The sequence below is a fragment of the Rattus norvegicus genome, chromosome 4, assembly GCF_036323735.1.
Source record: "Rattus norvegicus strain BN/NHsdMcwi chromosome 4, GRCr8, whole genome shotgun sequence".
NCBI lineage: Eukaryota > Metazoa > Chordata > Mammalia > Rodentia > Muridae > Rattus > Rattus norvegicus.
Window position 1 is genome coordinate 133,619,311 of NC_086022.1, and position 23,388 is coordinate 133,642,698.

At 45.5% G+C, this 23,388-nt stretch overlaps 1 protein-coding gene across 11 annotated transcripts in view; it reads right to left on the minus strand.

Moving 5' to 3' along the window:
* Window positions 1-23,388, minus strand: part of Foxp1 (forkhead box P1) — a 691,302-nt gene that overhangs the window by 501,965 nt on the left and 165,949 nt on the right. For all 11 annotated transcript variants that reach the window (XM_063285823.1, XM_063285827.1, XM_063285826.1 and 8 more), the window contains exon 2: window positions 6,458-6,587. The gene's annotated coding sequence lies outside the window, so the exon portion shown is untranslated. The remainder of the gene's footprint in view (window positions 1-6,457; window positions 6,588-23,388) is intronic.

The following is a 23,388-nucleotide window of genomic DNA, read 5'->3' on the forward strand; positions in this document are numbered from 1 at the left end:
GAGAGAACTGCATAGCCTACTGTGCGGGGAGAAATCTAAGAGCCACCATCAGAGCAGAGCGTGGCCAGGGGTCTAGGAGTTTGGTCATCCTTGACCAAGGTCAACGGTATTACACTCTGAAGAAGGGCTGATAGGTGACCAGCCCGTGTCTTCACCTGCGACTGCTTTCCAGAACTCGGGTGACATAATCAACACAAATAATAATACATAGCACACTGAAATGAAATTAAAACGTACATTAGCTAAATGATAGCTTAAATGTGCTAATTGCTCATTTTTCTTTAGGAAGGAATTAAAATGATGGCGATTCTCAGCAGGCAGCCCGGCAGCCTGCATACGAGACGAGATGGAAATTTCCTTCTCGTGGCCTCTGCACATTAACTCCAATCAAGTTAACAGAAAACAGTGGTTTTTTTAGAACAATGTGTGATATAGTCTCGGTTCCTAGAATCTTTGCATCACGAAAGGCATCGCATAAAACATAAAGGCTGAACTCCTTCCCCCTCGGTACAGCTTACTGATAAGCAGGGTTTACACAAGAAAGGAGAATGTGAGAGTTGTCCCACACGGTCAGCACCTGACGTCCACGGTGCCCGCCCTTCCAGAAAGACACTGTGCTGGCAGAATGAAAGTCGGCCTCCGGTTCTCACAGTACCACTTCCTCACCAAGTCAGAGCCAGGCGTGACACATAGGTGAAAGGAAGGTGAGAACAGCTCCCCCTCCCCCTGCTCATCTTCTCCAAAGTCACAGAAATAAAAAAACAAATGAACCCCACAACCTCACAGTGCATCTCACCTAAAACACCCCAACCAGAAGACAGGAGAAAAGAAACTACCCAGCAGACTCAGGGGAAAAGGCGCATGAGGGTGTGGTCACAGCACTCAGGAGTTAGATGTGAGAGGACAGCACAGTGCAACACTGTCTGGGAAAAACAACAGGTTGAGGATGTAGCTTACTTAGTTAGCACAGCTGAAACCCCAGAACCCAAAATATCTATGTATGCATATATGCGCACACACGTATACTAATATGTTTATATATTAACTGCTCAGTATCAACACTGTCAACATTTGAGCACGGCACAGCACACATGCAGAGGTCAGGGAACAATTTCGGGAGTTGGTTCTCACTTTCTAGCCGGTTGAGACAGGACCTCCCTAGCTGCTTCTGATCTGTACGTCATGCACCAGGGTAGCTTGCCTGCAGGCTTTCAAGCAATCTATTTCAGCTTCCCAACTCACTGGAGGGATCCTAAGACTGTAGATGCAGGGTATGACATACAGTTTCTAAGATGGGTACCAAGGACTGAATTCAAAATCAGGCTTGCGTGTTTCTGGCACCCCCACCTGACGTTCAGCCGCCTCTCTGGCCCTCCGTGACACAGGAAGACTTTCAGTGCCTGTGTGCCAGTACGTAAGGGTGAGATGGGCAAACAAAAGCCAACTCAAAAAACCTCTTTAAAGCTACTGGCTTTACACATGAGGACACCTCTGATTTCCCAAATGATGCGCTGATGGTGGGTGGTGGGTGGGAAATTCCCAGAGACTGAAGCCTGATCCCAGTGTCTGCCATGAGCACAGGGACGGTGAGGGAAATGATAAAATCCTTGACTCGGTCAAGAGGTGTCAAATGAACAAAAGCTACCCACTAGATTAAAAGTTTATTCTAAAGCAAATTAGCATGTCCAGAAAAACGCTTCTATAATCCCACGAGGGGCTTCGAGAGGGGTGGGAAATACCTGCAAGATAAACGCAGACCTCCTTTATTACAAAGTTGGGCCGTATTCTCATTCCTAGCCTAATTTCCTATATCATAAAAACCCATATTCAATTTTATAAATAGCACACAGCAAGAATCATAAATTTAGTTAATGCAGAGATTTAACAGATTTTTTTTTTAAATGAGTGAGAAACGGCTGCTTCAGAGCAAGTATCAGAAAGGGTTCTTTCTTTGAAGCTATGTTTTTCCCTCTGACGCCACCTCCTTGGGGACATAACTAGAGAGAAATAAATTTCACAGCTAATATATATGAAGTAACATGTTTAACATTATCCTATGAATTTATATCTACCTACACCCATATAAATTTATTCCACATAAACCGTCGCCTCCAACAGAATTCATTAAAATAACGTTACAGCTTCTGAATTAAACGCAATCTTCTAATTGGAATTTAATCTTACAATAGTAGTCGGTGGGTTTCCTTTTTTAATTGACAAACGGAATAATTCATTCATGAGCTTCGTGGTTCTGTCTGAAGGATGTAACGGCACATTTGACACGGGTTGGCTGGCCACTGCCGTGAGGCCACAGAGTGGTTCAAGGCTGTCCTGCTTCTGCTAGTGAGCGGGACAGGACGGACACAGTCCACGCTGAATGAATGAGTTGCTAATATATTCCATTATTTCCATGAAAATGTCATGTTAATTTCTGATCTTCATCAAGCCAGACAATGGTGTCTATCATTGGCCATTAGCCAATTAGCTATGTGGAAAATATTTGACCAATTACATTACTTGTATTAGGTTAGGGACTGGAGAGAGAAGCAAAATAAACGTGTTGAAAATACTGAGGAGATAAAATTTAAGTTGACACTGTCTCCACATGCTGGAGCCCAAGTTATACAATCTGATAGGCAGCTGCCAGTGCTTATAAATGCTTATTAAATCTCGCTTCTCTTTATGGCATGAGCGAAGATCTGTATTTTTACCAATATTAGCTTCATTGTGTTATGAAAGAGACCAAAATACTTAAGATCATTCTCTCCAGCTTATAAAACATATTATATAGTTTATTAAATTGTTAAAATTACTTTTCAAAGTCAAAATTTCACAGACTGGAAGTTTAAGCACAACCAAGTGGCTTGGCCCAAGTTGACATGCTGCAACCCAAGGTGGCCCAGAAAGGGATGTGTCAGCCTGCATTCCTTTCTCAGACCTCTGGCAAGCTGCGTGGCCTCTCCTGAAGTCTGAGTGGCCGTGACCCCCTTCCTAAATCATTTGTGAAAGAAAAAAAATTAAAGAAAGAAAGGAAGGAAGAGAGGGAGGGAATGGGAAAGGATGTGCCTGCCTATTCGTCAGTTTTACTGCAAAGGATACCCAGATTCACAAAGCGCACAGCCTCTTTCCTGATGTGAAGTGAGGTGGGTCTGTATCTTGCAAGTTTCTACTTCTTTGCAAGTTCAAACTTAAAGTGTGGAGAGACAGATCAAAGAGAGCTGAAACCAGGAAGGTGGCAAAGTCAGTAAGGCATGCACCATGCAAGGGTAAGGACCTGTGTTGAGGTCCCCAGCTATCACTTATAAAAGCTGCACTTGTAATCTTAGCTCTAGGAAGGTAGAAACAGACTCAACAATACTAGCCCTTTCTGTAAGTTCCCGGCAAGTAAGAGACCCAGTCTCATAAAACAAGTTGATGCTGAGTAAGATTGAACCATCAGGTTGCCCTCTGGCCCCCTACACACACAGACAGAAAGACAGACGCACACACAGAGACAGACAGACAGACAGACACACACACACACAAATGAACTGAACAAAACCAAGTAGAAACCTCATGAACAATGTGAACAAAACCACACACATCATGTGATGTTCACAGTGTCACCAGATATGCAGAGTTTAGTGGTAGGGACAATACAAGGCCAGAGCACAGCCTGACAAGCAAGGCAGAACCTCTGCCATCCCTCGTCAATCTTCTCAGGAACACTATGTAAATCCAGACTGTTATTATCACATTTATTAATAACCATGGCTAGCTGCCTATTAAATATGCAACAGACTTAGCCGCTCTTCACTCCATGCCTCAGACAGGGAACGACATTAACGAATGCTTCATGCTCACACCAGGCAAATGGGAAGCGACTCAGAGGTCTGCCAGGTGAGTGGTGGCCATAAAGAGTCGCAGCCCACAGGCAGAGCCTCTCCTTTCTCTTTCCTTACTTTGTTACACGGACAAGACAGATTCACCGTTCACTGACAACACAGACCCAGTATTACCCGTCTTCTGACCCTAAAAATTCTGCTGTGATGATCTAGCTGTGAAAACCTTTTATCTCACGGTTTCATTCCCCTGCACTCTGGCAGGTAATGTGCCATTTTAACCGCCCACCCCTGTGGCTCTGACCTGCTTCACCATAAGGACACATTCCAGGAAATGCTTCACTCAGAACAAGAGTTGATGATGAAACCAAAGACTCCAAATGATCAGCTACCTTTTGGTTACTCAACAAACGGTGAGGTTTAAGAGGCACAAGACGGTGAATGAGCTGACTATGGAAGGGCTTAACCGGCCCTCAGGCATGCGGCACCTGGGCAGGACAAGTCACTGCATCACACAGGCTTCATCCTCTGCTGGGCCTCAAAGCAAACTCAAGGGAGAACAGATGTATCAGAACAAATGCTCCAGCTCACGGGACTCCTACCTCCTACTAAAAACACACCCACGAGAAGTTCACTGCAGTCTGAGAAACACAAAGCAGTTCCTTAGTTATAAAAACTAAGACTGCTATTCAATATGGCCTAACAGCAGTTTTTTTTTCCCCCTCCTTTTTTTTTCCTCAAAGAAGCATTTTCCATCACAGTCCTTCTGACTGATTTTTCCAGTAGTCTTAACAACTGAAATTGACGAGCAAAATAAGCCAAATATTCTGAGCCGATTCATGTGGTTTTGTTCAATTTCATACAACAATTTCGTGACAGTGAGACTGAGTCAGACTCTCAGTACTGAGGTCAGGGGTGACATCTCAAGAACTTTAGAATTCCAGCCATTTCTATGAATTCTATGTTCCAGACGGATTCAAGCTTTATTCTCAACTCCACCTGTGCATGTGCCTGTCCCTGTCCCTGTGCACCATCTGCTCCCTAGATAAAGACCTTGCACCCAAGCCTGTCAAAGAGCTCCTGCACTGGAAGCCCTCTGTAAGCGAGGGAACCCCAGACCTGGCTATGGACCCCCACAATGACCACACTCATCTCTAAGACCCCCTGACTCCACTGGGCATTTTTTTTAATATACCACGGGCATCCTCATCTTCTGTTTATCACTGATTATCTACCCACTTCTTGACAGTGAGAGAAAAACCACTGCGTAGACGGTAACAGGATGGTGTCTTCTCCCTCTCTAGCTTTAGTAGAAAGAAATGGAAAGCATGGCCAGTCTGATAAGAAACAGGAAAGCCAGCGGGCTTCTGAAGGACAGGACAGTTTAAACAGTGGGTCTCGCCTAACGTTGTGTGAAACCAGAGGTTTGTCACCATGTTCCCAGGCTGTAAAATCCTCAACACTCTGCCCCAAACACCTGGGTGCACAACAGGGTTTCCAAGAGACACTCATGACCAGAAGACATGTCCAGGCAAGAGTAATAAGTTGAGGACCAATTCCTAGGTCCACTCCTAAAGAAGCCCAGGGATCTCAGCAGCCTGCCCAGACTGAGTGAGCTGTTTGTAAATGAAGAGGGTTTGAGCGGACGAACACAGAGCCTCCTTAGTACAGTCATCATCGGACCCATCACTGTGCTTTGTACCGAACACAGGGAATCCAAGGCGAAAGAGGATATACCTGCCAGCTGATTATCGGTTATGTCTGGATATGTATTCTTTCTGCCCTAGTATGCTTCTCCCCATCAAATGTGTTTTGAATACAATTCTAATCATGAGATGGGTTTATGCCAATGGCTCTCAGCGCCTCCCATCACTCAGTAAACACCTGAAAATAAATTGTTACCATAAATGGGCCCCATTCTAGGACAAAAATGAGCCCAGGATGTCAGACATTTTTCCACAAACCTCTCCCTCAATAAGTTACAGGGTGTAAGGGCAAGCCACCACTATTCACTATTACAAGGGAAGCCACTGATTTCTGAGAAACATGGTAGATCGTATCAAATGTGGAAAGTATATATAACAGGAAAATATCACGTTCCTTCTAGCATGACACCGAGTGACCTGAGGAGGCAGGTGACAGTGGGAAAAGTCCCCCAAAAATTTTTAAGAGAGCTGCTGTGAAAACAAACATTTTACAACCCTTTGGCTTTCTTGGGAGCCCATGATGTGAGGGTTAAGCTTGGGATGCTCTCCACGAGGAAACTGGAGCGCAAGATGAAGTAATCAGATCTGTATGGCAGGGCGACTGCTAGGTTATGACAGGACTCAAAAAGCAATTACTCGGGACAATGGTGCAGTCGTTCCAAAATTTCAAGTGCCCAAACTTCAGTCTTATTTGAACCAAGAAGACGAGTGAGAAAAGCTCCCCCTTGTCCTCCCTCTGAGTTCACTAAGAATTATCCTAAAAGGTTTAACAATGAAGGTTTAACACCACAGTGTGTCTCTGCTCTCAAAATATGGGAATCTCCTCCATGGTGGGCTGCTGTCTTCCGTGGCTTGCTTGCTTTTCTTTCTTCCTTTCTTTCTTTTCTTGGCTTGTGACTTTTCAGAGAATAGTCACCCACTTTCACTCACCCTTTATGCTAGCAGGCATCACACCCATCCGCTCATGGCTGACCGCACGGCAGAGAAAGGAGCGCAGCCCTCAACATTGCCGAAAGGGTTCCCTCGGAAACCGGGATCGTCAGCAGAAGCTCCTGGGACGCTGCAACACAAAAATATTTTCTTTTTAACACATAACTAAGATGTAGCTTCTAAAACCACCACTTCCTTAAACTTGCAAACAACAACACAGACACTACTCTAGAGACGGAGGAAACGCCATTCTCACAGTGTGGCTATGGCAAGTACAAGGCACACAAACAGACTGGAAACTGGTTTTCAAAGATATGGGCCATTATTAATTTGTTTTTAAAGACAGGATTTCTCTATGTAACCTTGGCTGTCCTGGAATTCCCTCTGTAGACCACGTTGGCCTCAAACTCAGTGCTGGGATTAGAGTTCCCCTCCCATCACCACCACCCAGCTTTCTATCATTTTTAAAACATAGCTCAGAGTTTCAAAGACACCAATGACCTGTCAGAAAGGGTCCAGGTAACGTGAGGTCATGGTAACTTGAGTCTTACACATATAAGAGCACCTTTTCTCATTAGATACTTGCTCTTTGCTAAAAGATGGGGGGAAAATCATGCAAAAAATGTTAAAAACTAATGAAATAAAATCATTCGAGATGATGATAATCATAAAAAAAAGGAAACTAGTGAGAGAAAAAAGTTATGACCCTTTATGTAAAATAATTCTATTTTCATCTTCAGATGGCCTTGAGTTCTGCAAGGAGCACACGCATGTAGGTATTTCCACTGAGAGAGAAGATACACTGTACTGAATTGAGGAGCCTCAAGTCTGCTCTCAGAACTGTCACTGTTCAACTGGATGGCCCTAGAGAGCCTTTTAACATCTTGAGATCCTAGTCCTGTCAACTGCAAATACAGGTATTAGCTAGAACTCACCTACCTCCTTCTACTGTTCTTTGTCTCTTTATCATAAAGCACAATTATTTTTAAGGAACTTCAACTATTTGCTTCTCCTTTAAACATCATGATTAAGAGGTTTATGACATGAATCACTCTTATGTCCAACTGTCATCAACACCAAAGACGGGCTGTGGGCAGAGTGTCGCAAGCATTTAGAAAGACTTTCACTCTGGCATGAGGACCTGGTGCTGTTAAGCCGGCAATCAGTAGCAAACAGCATAGCCTGGGCGTCCACAGGCAGCTTCCCTTCCTCCCCAGACCACAGCACAACTCCAGAGAAACTGTCTCAGCATATTCCAGAATGAGTCTTCTTGGCCTTTGGAAGAAGCATCGAAAGCTGTTCAAAATGCAGACAGTGGGACCCGAGACTGCAGAAAATACAGTAACTACAACAGTAGACCATACTAAAACAAGTCCTGTATTCCAGTTGGCACGAATATCCTTGAGTCCTTCAAATTATCTCCCAGACTTAGAGAGGTTCCCAAAACTGTGGACTCTACCTCACAAAGCAAAAAGTCATATGCTAGCCTGGTTCCTCATTCTCTGAGTGAAATCCAAAAACAGTTTAGAGTCCTGCATAACCTGCTGTCTCAAACTCCCTGACATCACCCCAAACTACCAATTCAACTCCTCACTACAACCAAGGCAGGGCTTCCTCCTGCTCAAAGTGAGCCGCAGGTCTGCTGACCCTGTCATTCCAGTCCCCTGAGACTCTATTGGTCTACTCCTTACGGGGGTGGAGGTGGGTAGGGGGAGGGAGAGGGTTGGTCGGTCTTTCTCATCTCTGAGTATTATGGGCATAAGCCACTTCAAGAGAATGTCCTGCCCACCTCCCACGTATTATAGCCATAATGCCCAATTTTCTTCAAGAACTGCTGGCGTTGTTCCAGAACCTCCGCCTCGTCTACTCCCCCGTGTTCATCAGCCCCATGAGATGAAGGCTTTGTGCATCACTTCGAAACTCCCATGTTAACAAATGACTCGAAATTAAAATTAGTCAATGAGCATCTCCTAAAATATAGCTGCCATTGATGGTCACCCAGGTAGAAGATACCATCTGAAGAATGTGACAGTCATTCTTCCATCTCGTAAAATCTGTGCTACAGGCCAGAGAGACAGCTCAGAGGTTAAGAGAGCTGACCATGCTTTCAGGGACACTATTTGATTCCCAGCACACGAGTGGTGGCTCACAATTTTTTTAAAAAGATTTATTTATTTATTTCATGTATGTGAGTTCACTGTCGCTGTCTTCAGACACACCAGAAGAGGGCATCAGATCCCATTACAGATGGTTGTGAGCCACCATGTGGCTGCTGGGATTTGAACTCAGGACCTCTGGAAGAGCAGTCAGTGCTCTTAACCACTGAGCCATCTCTCCAGCCCTCAGGGTTATATGTAACCACAGCTCTAGGGAATATGACCCTTCTTCTGGCCTGGATAGGCCCCAAACATGCAAGTTGTACAAATACACATTCAGGTAAAACACCCATACACATAAAATAGAATAGAATAAGACTTGTATTATAAAGTGTCTAATATAGATATCAAAGCCCAGAGAATCCCAGTGATTGGGCTCTGTAAAGTTTATTCTGAGAAATGTATACTTTCCCAAGTCACCACACAGATACAAAGTTTCAGATCCTAAAGCCTGACACAGGCTTCTGAAGCAGGCTGCTTCAGATGAGTCTTCTCTGGGAGGCCTCATAGAAGACACTTTGCCTTCAAGTAAACCTTTTTAGTATAGAAGGGGGGACAGCCACAATTAGCCGGCACATATCAATGCACAGCACAGTTTCCAGAGCATCCGCTGCCACAAACAAAAGCGCCTCTCCTCCCAGAGGAATTCCAGAATTGTTGAAGAAGAAAATGTAGAATAAGGAAGAGGAGGAAGAGGAGAAGGAAAAAGAGGAGGGGGAGGAGGGAGGGAAGGAGGAGAAAGAAGAGGGGAAGCAGCAGCAGTAGCCAAGGAAGGTTTAGTTACCCCTTTGCCTTTGATTCTAGAACAATTCAGAAGCTCAGAGGCACAGTAGTACCAGAAAGCAGCAGATGGGGAAGGGTTAACCACTGGAAGTTTCTGGTCAGTTGATTCCTTTCTGGAGGAACTCTTTCAGGTGAGTTTTAGAAGGAATTAGAAACTGGGATAGAAGTCCAAGTCCCTATTAAAGGGCCTGGGGCTAGGCAGTGAGTAAGGGACCAGAAAAGCACATAGGGTGAAGACAGGACCCTAAGTGGCTGAGGCAGCTTTCCAGTCAGATCACCTGTGGGTCAAGCCACAGCCCAGGACTCTACTCAGCATCACTCTAAAATGCAGAAGAGTAACCGGGAATGCCCAAAAATAAAGGACCAAGTTCCATTGTGGTTTGTGGGACAATTCTGTTTGGTTTCGGGATGATTTGTTGAGCATACAACAGACACAGAAACTGTCTCCACTAAGCTCTGTAACTAACTAAAACGCTTAACTGCTCTAAGCCCCATAAATGAAAAAAAAAAAAAAAATACAGCCACCGAAGAAAGACAGATATCCAAATAAATTATCCAGAACACTGCCCAGAGGCAAAAGCTGTCTACCAAGAATTGTATACCCAGAAAAACTATCTTTCAAAACAGAAGGTGAAAAGACAGCCTTTCAGACAAAAGGGGACTTGTCACCTCTTTATAAGGGCAGTCTGGGAGATTAATGGCAAGCTAAAAGAAAATTAGTTCGAAGGACAGTTCTTTGATTTCAGTATGTGGAGGCTTGCTACAGTGGTGGAGGGGCCTGAGAGCAAAACACTTAGGCACTCACAGAGCAAAGAGGAGGTCTCAAAAATTAAGTATTCATGCTTATGTATGTACACACACATGCACACGCCAGTCCTGGGCTTCCCACTCCGGCCCATTTCTTGTTTCCTCACTTTGTAGTTTGACAATCATGGAAGCCAGGGGCAACCCATTCAGACCAAGGCAGTAGCTTCAGAAGCTGATCCCTGCCCTCCACAGGGACCTTCTCCACCAGACAACCCAGGTAACCACAGCTTACTGCACTTCTCTCAGCTCAGTCCTGGTCAGTTTTGGCTGTAAGCCCCACAGAGGTATTTTTCCAATCCACTCCCCTAGAGCCCCACAGAGGCCTGAGCCCAGGAGGTCAGCTGTAACGGGGCTCCAACCTGCTAATCAAGAGCTGCAATAAATTAAAAGCCCATTAAAATATTTTAGAAAGAGCCTAGAAGTGCTCAAACATTAATTGTGCCATATTCAATCTGTTTTCCTAGAGATTTGAAAAGCCAGATTACCACCCTGGGGGTCATTAGAAAGAATGAAGCTTTCTCCCTTTTCCATTTACATATTTAAAAATGCATGCATCCTGGCAGTGGTCAGCAAGTCCTTTCCAAGGCTTTGCAAGTCCTGTGGCTACTTCCAAATACCACAGTCTAGCCACACAGAAGAGAGGCCCGTGGGAGCCTGCCTTGTTTTGTTTTTCAGTTTCGTTTGTTTTTTTAAAGCAAAAGAACCAAAGCCCAGAGCCCTTGGTTGCAAAACAGCTCTGGGAAAAACAGGTAGAGGCAGCAACAAAACAACAGGGATGTTTTCTTGTTTTGTTCTCCCTGTTTATTTTCCCCTGAAGCAATCGCTGCTTGGTACAAAAGTCTGCGGGGAGCTGGGAAGAGCAGCTGCGGTTCCCCGGAGGCCAGGACCCAGCAATCAAGTTGTTTACCAAACACTGCCAGGCACCGGGAAAACAACAACAGCTCGGGCAGGGTTTGCATGTATTTTTCAAAAACAACCTCCCAAAGCCTGGGTTGCCCGGGAACCGCCCTACATGACTCTGGCTGAGAGGAGAAGGGGGAAATGAAAGGCACCGGCTGCACTGAGTGGCTGCCCGCCTCCCCCAAGATCTGCATGTAATCAGGATTCCATTTCTACTGAAGACAGTCTATCCGGAAAGGGAGGACCGGGGGCCAGCAGAATCGCAAGCAGTGAATTCATGCATGAGGCATTTCCAAGCTTACAACCTAGTGAGGGTCTGTCCATAAGCCTCCGGGGGTGGTTGTCCATTTTGATCAAGCAAGAGGGTCTAAGTGGGGCTTTCTAAAGCACAGGCCCTCGCTGTTTATTCAGGGAGTTGATCTAACTAACATAGGGACTGGGAATTTCTAGAAAGTTCTCGAGTGGTTGTGATATTCCAGATGAGAGTCTCTCCTGTAAAGCGAGGTGCCCCTCTGCTTAGCCCTGTGGAAGATGAGGAGGATGTTTTGCATTTGGAACTCTTCTGAGTGGCCCAGATGGGAGACCATGGCAGAGTAATAGGCAAAGATGTTTCCCAAAGGAGATACAGGAGTGGTTCTCTATTGGCTTTCCAGGTTGTCTGTCCAACACTTCCCAACCTGGTCTGTGTCCAGAGGGTTCCCTTTGGCTTCTAGTTAGGTTTAACCAGTGACAGGTATTGCCTCTGTAGCTAGAAGAAGACAGGACATTCATTCCCCTAGTTCTGCCCCGCTCGGCACTGCAAGTTGACTGAGCCCCTCTCTGACTGAGCACAATTCCTGCCTGGCAGTCCATACCAATTACTGTCTCCCCTGTACAGGCTGACCCACCCTGCCCTTGTCCCTTCTGCTTTACAGGAAATACGAGCCATCCATTTTCTTCCTTCCAACCCTTGACTCACAAGTTTCATTCAGTATCAAATATAGCCTGGGTTTATGAATGCAAAAATCTAAAAATGTGTGCACATATAATAGAAACATGTAAACACACACACAGGCCAAATGTTTAGCTATAAATCTGACCAGACAGTGAGAGATTTTTATGAAACGTATAGACCTCGAGCCCCTTGACCAAGAACATCTCCTTAGCTTCAGCCCGTCTCCTTCTGTCCCCAGGTGCTACAGGAGTCTAAACCCTTACACAATCTGAGAAGTAAGCCTGCTTGAGAGCTGCAAGCCTGCTCTAATTTACTAACTTGGTTTCCTTTGTTGCAAATGGCACCAAAATAGAAAGGGAACAGAGGTGGGAGGAGCAGGCTCCATCACCACTCCTGTGAATAACTTTCTGACAACAGTGAACCCAGTTCAAAAAGCACCTCGGCTGAAGGGGAAGAAAAGTGCCACAAATGGCGTGCTGTCAGTTCATAAATAAAGTGCCAATCTGCCTCAACTAAGAAGGCTGGGAGGAGAAGAACAAATAATACTGCTCTTTTTAGGGCCGCGACAATAACTCAGGTGTGCTCTGAACAAGCAGTAAGCAGAGGTCCCCGAGGCTCTGGTCCCCTAGTGAACAGTCACCTTACCTACTCAGATGGGTCATGGCACCAATACTTGTGGCAATTAAGTTCCTAAGAACTAATCACTATTCCTGTAAACTCTACAAAGAAGTCTTTCAACTCATCAGAGGATGTACTGGTAAGTGAACCCACTAGACTAATTAGACCGAGGGAAGAATATGAGGTCTCCATAATTACCTTCCTCCATCACCTAGGCTCAAGCAGAACTGTTCTGGTTTATGTCTCTCTTTTAAGTGCACACCCAAAACAATACGCGGAATGTTCCTCTGAAATTTGAAGGTCTCTGTCCCTACCTGAACTGAGCCCTGCTTAGAAGCTCCAAGTTCGACCTAGCCCCTCTTCAGAGAGGCAGAGAAGCATCCCGCCCTCCCAGACCCCTCTGTACCTCCCAACGCTCACACCTGCAATCCACCTCAAACCAATATCCCAGTGGAAGCAGTCCTGGCTGTTTTTCTCATACATGTTCCTCTTTTATGAAGCCTTGTGCTCCCCATCACACAAATAAAGGAGAAAGAGCTGGAGTCTTTGATGCCTCTACTGAAGCTAATTTAAAGCTCTCCCTTTTCCTAGCCTCCCGGGCTGTCCCACCGAAGATTCCACTGCCCTTCCACACTGTGATGCCTGGATCCTCCAAAACTCTTGTTCTTTTGAGCCCATGCAAGAACTGCTGCCCCCCCCACCCCCCGGATCAGCCACACAGCATCTACCTTTCAGTGTGAAGGGCATCCTACTAGCTAATCTCCTGGGGGATCTTCTTAGTGGGCTCTCAGTTTCTGTCTATGTGCTGTCTTTCAGGTGGCCACCAGAAGATGGGCCTTCTGACAGCCAGGTCAAGGTTCAAACAGGTCTGACAGGGAATGAAGCGCTCAAGACCTGTGTGCTGGAGTGACTACAGACTTACTCATGCTGGAAGCTCTAGTACATTTTCAAAGCAGTAGACAGTGCAGCATCCAGGAGCGTCGGCTGCACAGTTGACTGCACGCACATCATCCTACCTGCGCTACTCAGTGGGTAGCTCAGTGGGTAACCTGGAAGCTCCTTGTGTCTGAAAACTGGAATAAACTTATATGTGCTGATGGGTTTGGAAGAAGTAATTGGATTCTGAGAGTACTGTCTTAAGAGTTAATCCTCTGATGGATATACATTAAGATGGCATTGCTGGGAGTTATTAAATGTAGGTCCCAAGTCAAGGGAAGTATGTCACCGGAGGCAGGATATGGCTCATGCCCTCTTCCTGTTGTCTGTCAGGAGGTAAGGGTTGCTTTGGCCATAATCTCCTAGTTATGCTCTTCACCCTGGTCTGATATCCACGTGATGGAAACAGCTGACCATGGACTGAATCCATGAGCTAAAATAAATCTGTGCTTTATTATATTTCTTGAGTGTTTATCACGGCTTTGAAAGATCTGTTCATTCCGTTCATGAAAATCTCATCCACTCCCTCCACATCTGACGCATGGCCAAACTGACTGACTGTCCTACATGCTTGCTCTACCCCTAAAATCCCCAAGTTCTGAAACCTTCCTCAGTTTAGCAGCTTCCTTCTGAGCTACTTCTAGCTGGGTCTCTCCTCTCCGTTAATTCCCTGAAGTTGACACCCACCACTAATATCTCAGGTAGCACTGGTGCAGACTCTTTTCTGGTACCCAGGACCCCCCTGAAAGTCATGTGTGCATGACTGAGGAAGCCTTTGTTCTCCCGATTCTCATGTGAGCTTTAGCGTTCCCTCATGAGATGAGTGTGAGACAGGAGATTGTGATTCATAGTTTATACACTACTTACACAATAGTGCAGGGCACAGAGGGCCTCCCATGTGATGCTCATCTGGGGTTCCTGCAGGAGCCAGGAAGAGCCCCCACAAGCCTGCCTGGTAGCCAAACTAGAGAAAGTGGCCACTGAGAAAACACAAGGATCTCAGGTTCAATTTCACAACTCCCCTCCACTCATGATCCAATTCAACACCACAAAGAGCGACCCTCCCCCTTCCCATGACAAGCTGGGTTTAGCTAGGCCAGCAGGATTGCCTAAGGTTTGCAGCCTGCTAGCAGGGAAGGTGGTGTCCCTGTCCCTAAAGCCCAAGGGAGCTTGAAATGACAGGCAAGTGAACAGAGAGGCATCTGGGTCCTTTATAAGGTTTCTGTGGTAAACATATTTGATTGGCCAGGCTTATCACAATAAAGCATTTTGTTTTGTGTCCTGTTTTCTAAACATGTTTATTTGAAGGGAGAGCTTTTTAGATAGCTAGTTTTTCACACTTTAAAATTCCAAACATATTTTCCGGTCTGTGGTAAACAACTCAAGGTGGTAAACAAATTACATTACTTCCGTCTAATTGTGATGATAAAAAGATACTACTGATGCCGACCTGCAGAAGAAGGTGGGAAGGAGCAGGAACCTGGAAGGGGAAGTGTGCCACAGCACCAGAGGTAGCCCCACAGCACCAGGAGTAGCCATGTTAACTCTTGACAGTCCTGTTTTCTGTGAAGAAGTTATGTAACTCACACAAGGGTGATAAGAGATGCTTTTAAAACTGATCATTCTTTTGAGTGATTATTCCAGCTTTCGCATTAGCAAGAAGGCCAGTAACTGCAGTAAGATTTGTTTGCCACCTTGACTTGGCTCTGAACATAGAGCATACAATTCCTTCCACCGCTGGAAAGTGAGAAATATGAATCAAGAGAAGGCATTAAAAAACTAAATATCCTTGAGAAAATCAACAGTTCTGAGGAGGCCACTGTCAAGTCCCAAGGTGCTCAGGCCCAATCTCTCTTCTAGAGAGTTCTTTTCTTTTTTTCTTGGGTTTTCCAGACAGGGTTTTTCTGTGTAGCCCTGGCTGTCCTAGAACACTCTCTGTCTATGAGGCTGACCTTGAATTCACAGAGATATAAGCCTGTCCCTGTCTCCTGAGTGCTAGGATGAAAGGGGTGTTCCACCACCTCCAAGCTTCCAGAGACTTCTTTGTGCTGTAGTATTCCAATCAGAAACAAACGATATCTTACCACAAGGTATTGGAGTTAGTTACTTGAAAGGAAAAGAATAGATACAAAAGGCCTTGGATTGAACAAAGAGTCTCAACCCTAAGTGGTTCACCAGTTCCAAGTTAAGTCAAAGCACAAAACAAAGCTGAGGGCGTGGTTCAGTTGATAAAGTACTTGCAATGCAAGCATGAGGACCCAAGTTCAATCCCTAGGACCCGCTGGGGTGGGTGGGATGACTTGAGGAGAGGACCTTAAAACAGGTAGGAGGAGGCGAGGGCAGGCAGAATTGAGTGAGTTCCAGGCCAGCCTGGTCTATAAAGCTCGGGTTAAAGCACTAGTGTTTTTCCAGACCCAGCTTTGATTATCGGCATATACGCACACTCTTCTGGCCCCAGAAACACCAGGCACACACATGGTGGAAGCAAAACACTCACATGTGCAAAATAAGAATTACTAGTAAAGCTCTGTAACAATAACAACAACAATAATAAAACTAGGGGTAGCAGCATGTACATGTGATCCCAGTAGAGGGGATGTGGAGAGAGGATAATCCCTAGGACTTGCTGGCCAACCAGTCTACCTGCAGTGGTAGGCTCCACGTCAGTGTGAGACAATGTCTCGACAAATAAGGTGTTAAGAGGTTGAGGAAAGGGCTAGAGCACTGACTACTCTTCCAGGGGTCCAGAGTTCAATTCCCACCAACCACACAGTGGTTCACAACCATCTGTAATGGGATCCAATGCCCTCTCCTGGTGTGTCTGAAGAGAGTGACAATGTACTCACATACATAAAATACATGAATCTAAAAACAAAAGAAAGAGCTTGAGGGGGCACACTTGATGTAGACTTCTGGCCTCACACACGTGTGTATACACATTCAAGTACACCTGCACACGTGCATACACAAATAAATAATTTGAAGCCCACTAGGCTGTTGTACCACTGTATCTTCCCAGTTATCAAGCTCTGTTCAAGCATATATTGCCAGAGAGAGAGAGAGAGAGAGAGAGAGAGAGAGAGAGAACAGCAAAAGGCAGAGACACCATTGCAGAGACGAATATTCAGGGCTCACAGACACAAGAGCGCAAACACACAAAAGAGATGTGCTTTCCAGAGTGTCTGCGTGCTGTAAGGATGTGCTGCACCAGGGTTAGAAGGAGCCAAGGGTGGATGGAGGTGTTCATCATTCCCAGAATTCCTGTGGAGGAAATCCATCATGGATCACTCCTCAGCTAGATTTAGTGGGAAAATAGTGCCCTGCGGCTGAGTATATGTCACATTAGTAGGAAGATCCTCTTTGTCTCAGCTTTACTGACAATTCTCTGAGACCTCCCACAAGTCAGATAGCTTCTCAAAGCCTGGATTTCCCTTCAATATAAACACAGCATTAGGCCCCATCTTTTTCTAATGATACCAAATCACCTATCATGCCTCAAGAGGGAGGCAACTTTTGACAGTTCTAGGCTACATTAGCCCAAGCATATGATCCTGGGTGGTCTGGAACTGCCCCTAGTAGAATCTGAGCTCTCATCCCATCTTGGGAATGAAATTTCAAACTGAGCGACACTGACCACGGCCGAGTCATCAGGAATGGGTCAGTCTTTGGTGTCTGAGCAGACAGGTGACTCAACCAAGAACAAGTTCCCAGCTAGACATTCTCTGACCCTCCACCTCCAAGTCATTTTCCTTGGTCTTTAAAACCGAGAAGGCACATGAGTAATGAAATGACTGAGAAAGAACTTCCAGAAAATTCCATAACCAGGACAACAGTGTGTAGATAAGAAGAAAATTCTTTTGTATGCTGTTGAGAAAGAAAGAGCATGCATGCCAAGGCCAGAAGGATGGAACTGTCATTCTGCATCCCTGGATTCCAGAAGAGTAGCATGAGGGTATCGTTTAGGGAAGTGTCAAAGACTTAAAGGGATGAAAGACCTGTTGTCAAGAGAAAAAGAAGGAATGGCCTGGCTTCCACCAGGGCATTCTACAGAGAACAACCAGTTCTAATACAAGGACACAGGGAACCCTCGATGCAGTGCACGCTGTACTCATGCACACTAATGACTGTCACCCTGCTGTTTACTATGCTTACAAGAGCAGCAAACATCATCGTCATCATTTTACAGACAGGAAAAATTCAGGCTGGAGAAGTGAGCAAGTGATTTAGCCACGGCTGTGAAACCCAGGTCTCCTCCACTAACACTGGCTATCACGGAGGGCCAATCTTCCAACTTGCCGGGAAATGTGAGTATGCATGCTTGGAACGGCTCCCAAGACAGAGTCAAATGGGAATGCTGGGCTACAATTCTGCTCAGAGATCCAAATCGCCTCCCACGGCCTAAAATCTCGTGGTTATGGAGTCAGGCAAACCCTGAGAAGCAAGAAAACAAGGAACCAAGTCAACCAATCCCCTTGTACTGTGCAAGGTACTATGGGACAAGTCCCCGGAGAGTGGGGGTGAGGAGACGGCTGCACAGCCCATCAGGGTGTTTAAGGGGGTGCTTTCTAGCACGTGGGCTCCTTGGGATTCTCTCTTCCTTCTGACTCATGCCCAAGCACTCGCCTGACCTCCTCTCCTTGCCTTTCTCCATGGAGTCTACAAGAAGAGAGCAGAAGACCAGGCTGACAGTCTGTTGCCTGGCAGTGGACAGCCCTGGGCTCCACCAGAGTCTGACAAGGGAAGAAGAGTGAGATTATGACCTCTACCTGGAAACCTTTTCATCAAAGTCAACCCTTTGGGATGTAGGCTCTACACATAGGACAGCGGTGGTGGAGGAGCAGCAGCACAGCAAAGGGAGATGGGATGGCTGAAAAAGAACACAGAGGAACTGGAGAAACAGCTCAGCAGTTAGGAATATGTGCTGCTCTTGCACAGGACACGGGTTCAGTTCTCAACACCACAGAAGACAGACCAAAACTTCCTCTAAGTCCTCCCCCCAACTTCCAGAGTGTCCAATGTCCTCTTCTGGCCTTGGCAGACATCTGCAAGCACATGGAGCATACACACTTACTCAGACATACACATCACATAAAATAAGTAAGATTTTTCTTTAAAAAAGAAAAAAAAGACAATGAAGAAGAGGTCAGGGCCAGTGGCTGAGTCAGGTACCTGCACAGACAGGCTACGCACCTGACAGTCACGACTCTGTCTGCGGGGACAATGAAGTAATAAACACCTTTGTCCTCAGCTTCTCTCTCCTTTACTCCAATCTAAGAGTTGCTGGGGTTTTGTTTGCTGACTTGTTTTATTTTTTCTGATACAAGATACAGGTCAAGGGCCCCAACACCATAATTATGCCTGTTTTATTTTGTGCCATCAATATATATATATATATATATATATATATATATATATATATATATATATATATATAGTCAGGCTTCCCAAGCAGAAGTACCCTCTCTTAAAGGGTAATTTAGTGCTGTTTCGGTGGACAGAAAACCATTCATTCCTGTCCGGCCTTCAGAATGGATCCTAATGAAATAGTGGCCACTGGGGGGACATTCAGTGCCAAGTTGCAAAGAGATACATCACAACATTATCTGTAGTACATAAAATCTGAGGAAAGTGTCACTAAAAACCAAATAAATTATGATTCACAATGAGAAAGGCTACACATGCACTGCAAAATAAACAAGGATGCAGAAGGACCTATGACACCTCCCAAATTACTTGCTGAGTGATATGTTGCTAAGGAACAAAACTGTATTATAAAAAAAATTTATTCTTCTCAAATTGATGGTTTAATGTATCTGCTGTGTGGTGGCAGCTACAAATGAGCCCATTAGATAGGCCATCCCAGAACCCCTGAGGTAAGGTTTACCAGCCCCACTCTAAAGGCAGAAAACAGTAACAGAGAGATAACTTATCCAAAGGCAAGTCCTAAGTAACTAAATTCATCTACAGTTAGAAGCCAAGTCTTACGGCAAAGCCTTGTCGTCTTCATACCAGTTGCCCCTCATGAAGGCATTAGAGTACTTAAAGCTACACTAAGCATATTTTCCTAGGTGGGAAAAAAAAAAAAAACATGAGAAAAGCAATCAGGGGGAAAAAAAGAAAGAAAGAAATCCAAGCTAGCAGTAACCCTTTCTGGGGTGAAGCTATGAGACTTCATACTTATTTTTACTTTGCCTTCATTTAATGTTTTTTAACACACTTGTCAGGAATCACTTTAGCAATAAGAGGAAATAAAGAATATGGTTTTTATTTGTTTGTTTTAAATGGAGGCTGGGGAGACAGCTCATTTGCTAAAGTATTCGCCTTGTAAGCATAAGAACCTGAAATTGATTCCCAGAACCTACATAAAAATCTGGGCGTGGTGGCCAACACTTATTATAATCTCACCGCTGGAAAAGTCGAGCCAAGTGGATCCCTACGGCTCACTGGCCATCCAGTCTAGCCTACTTGGCAAGCTCTAAGCAAATGAGAGACCCTTACTTATGTGCGCGTGCACGCACGCACGCACGCTCGCTCGCCCAATGTCAGGATCCCTCTTTATCTCCCTCTGAAGGTTGGAGCTGATTGATGGTGAGGTCCAGGAGGAAGTCATGATGCTTACTGGCTAGGCACAGACTAGGTGTGGCTAGGACATCTTCAGAAGTTGTGTGAAGAACTGTGTAGAAACTGTCTAGAATCACTGAGTATGAACGTGTACACATGAATGTGACTTCCATCCGAGTCACACACTGGCTTTGGAAGTTCTAATCACTTTTTCACAAGGCTGAAAATCCCTCTCTAGAGATGGAAGACAAATAAGGTTCCAAGATTGCCCTAACACCTGCACACACATGACTGGTCCCCAGGACTCATCCGCTTCAACCCAAACTCTCAGGAGTCAAACAATCTGGAAGATGTATGGAATAACACTTGACTTCACATACCAACTTCTATACCAAGCTGTCTCTCAACATCCTGGGTGCCACTCACCTTGCTTACCTAAACCCCTCCAATCAACTGGCGGGAGAACTGGGAGCATCCACACTCCAGGGCCATCGTAACAACATGCAGACCATGCACACACTCTCCTTGGCAATAATCCGGCCCACGAGCTCTCAATCCTGGTCTCTGTGACTACCCCTTCTATGCATGACAACACACCTGCCACTCTGTGTGCATGCTGTTAGTCCTCATCGGAGTTTTTCCCCTGGAAGTGTTTTCTTGCCACCCTTTCCATATTTAACCTACACGATCAGAGTCTTCGAGGGACGAGTGCCCTGTGAATATCTCCATTGTCTCCAAGGGATGAAACAACAAACTAATTTTCTTATCATTCCAGAGGCTCCAACTCTGAGGCCGAGGCATTAGCAAATACGCCCTTTTCCGAGGCCCTCAGTCCTTGAATTATAAACATGGGGCCTTCCCCTCACCTCATTGCATGGTCTGCTCTCTGTGTAAGTCACATGGGATTAGCGCCCACCATAGTGACCACATTTTATCTTCTGTTTACATTTATGTGCATGTGCCTCCCTATGGAGGCCAGAGGTCAATCTCCAGGGTCACTTTGCTCAAGTGCCACCCTGATGAAATATTTGCACTCTGCTCATCTGTTAGAACATTTCAAGTCAACCTCTCAATGCTTCGAAGTCCTTTCTTTCGGTGATAATAAAAAAAAGTCTCCCCGCCTTGATATATATAAAGGCAAACACTGCCTGTTAAATGAGCTCCTAGGTCCATCTGTGTGATATAACTTGATCTCTTCATTAACCTAGAACTCTCCAATTCGGTGTCACTGCTGGCCAGGACCCTCCCCCCCAGGAAATCCACCTAACTCCATCTTCCCAGCTCTCGGGGTACAAGTGGAGGTGTTTACCTGTGTTCAGTGTAGATGGGGACACTCAGGTAAAAGATGTTAGGGCCTCCCTAGACCTCCATGTGTAACCCAGTCCCAGCAGCGCGGTAGATGCCAACAGTACTTACACCAGTCCCAGATCTGCAGAGGGACGCCTACCAAGCCAAACAGCCCCCAATGAATGCTGTGGCCAGGCAGGTCTGGAGGCCCAGCTTGGGCTCATGCTGATGTTTACACAAAGGCGGGACAGGAAAGTATTCCTGGCGAGAGCTCTGAATCTGGGCCATGAGATAAACATAAATCAAAGGTGAGGGTCACTTCTTTAAAAGTCAGTGCATTCGTCGTTAAAACCAATTTTTTAATAAGAAAAGTTTGTTGAACCACAGCATATAATTTACAAAGTGCAAATGTCTGATCTTCGTGTGCTAAATTCAAAGAAACAAACCATTATTAAACACCCCATTCTGTAAGCCGAGGAAATACATTTGCAGACTGTGCATCGGTTACAGCATTTCTACCAAGCCTCCCATGTTTGGCAGTTCCTTCCTTTGGTGATAATAAAGGGCTTTTCTTTCCATTAAATATCTAAATTAAGTCAAATAGCGTATGTTAAATAAGCCCGAAAGTTCTTTTGTATGATGCAACGCTGTCTTGAAATGCTTATCTACTGAGCACTCTGACTTATAGGCCAGCGGTTTTGTGTCCCCCGCAGAGCCCTGGGACCCTGCTGGCTTGGCCAGACTGTGAAAATAAGCTTCAAATGACCAAATGTAACTACAACTTTAAAAGTAGGAACCGGAGCAGACACAACAAACTCCAGCCCAGCCAGCTTGCTTGTCATAATTCATGTGTGTGGAATTCAACTGTGAAAGCATTCACGGAGAGCCCTATTTCCTCCACGGGGCACCCGTGCGGAATGTCCAGAGTTTGAAAAGCTGCTGATAAGCTGCCCCTGATTACAAGTCTACAAGTTGTAGAGTTAATCGAAAAAATATTTATCCCCCCCCCCAAAAAACGGCTTAGTCTGTGCCATGCAACCCGAAACAACCCAAAGCAAGACCAGTGTCAACTCAGATAGAAAAACATGGGCGCTGCCACCAGGAGCTGAGAGTGGATATCCAGGGTTCATAGTGCATTTCTCTAAGCCCGGGCTCCTGTGGTGGGAGGTCAATGGGGGAGACTACCCAGGCAGCCTGGCATTCACAGCGGCAACAAGAGACTACTTCAGACAGGTGAAAGGTCAAGATGAATGCCCCAAGTTGCCCTCTGACCTCCACAGATAAAGCATGGCACAAATACACCCACAGTCGCCACAGTGGTACACACAAGCACAGACATCAAGATCTGTTTCTTCATCCATTCCTTTGTTTAACACACTACTGCTGTTGGCCCTGTTTTAACACTGAGGTGGGTCTCTTGGTTTCTTCCTGCACTACCTGCCACACACACACACACACACACACACACACACACACACACACACACACACACACACACACCATTCCCTCTTAACTTCCATTTGCAAGTGATTTCTCATCTGGGTGGCCTCTATCATCACTTACAAAGATGGGCTTGGGGGTGAACATTTTCAACAAGTTTCAATGAGTACAAAACCATGATCCCACAGATTTTTTTTTAAAGAAAAAATTATATGGATATGGGTAAATATAGATAGAGACCATGCCTGGATTTTAATACAGGAAAATTTGATAATCCAATTAACACCTAATCAAGCTACTTACCAAGGCCAGCATCTGCCTCAGATGGGAGGAGAGAGGGCTGAGAGTGGTGACGGCCGGGATGATAGCTGTCACCTCTCCAGCATTAACTTGTGTACCAAAGGCAGTGTGCAGACCTTGACACTTGACTTCTCACTTGGCCCCCCACAGTAACACTGCTGTACAGGCATATGTCCTTAACAGATGAGCGCTGAGACGCACGGATGGGA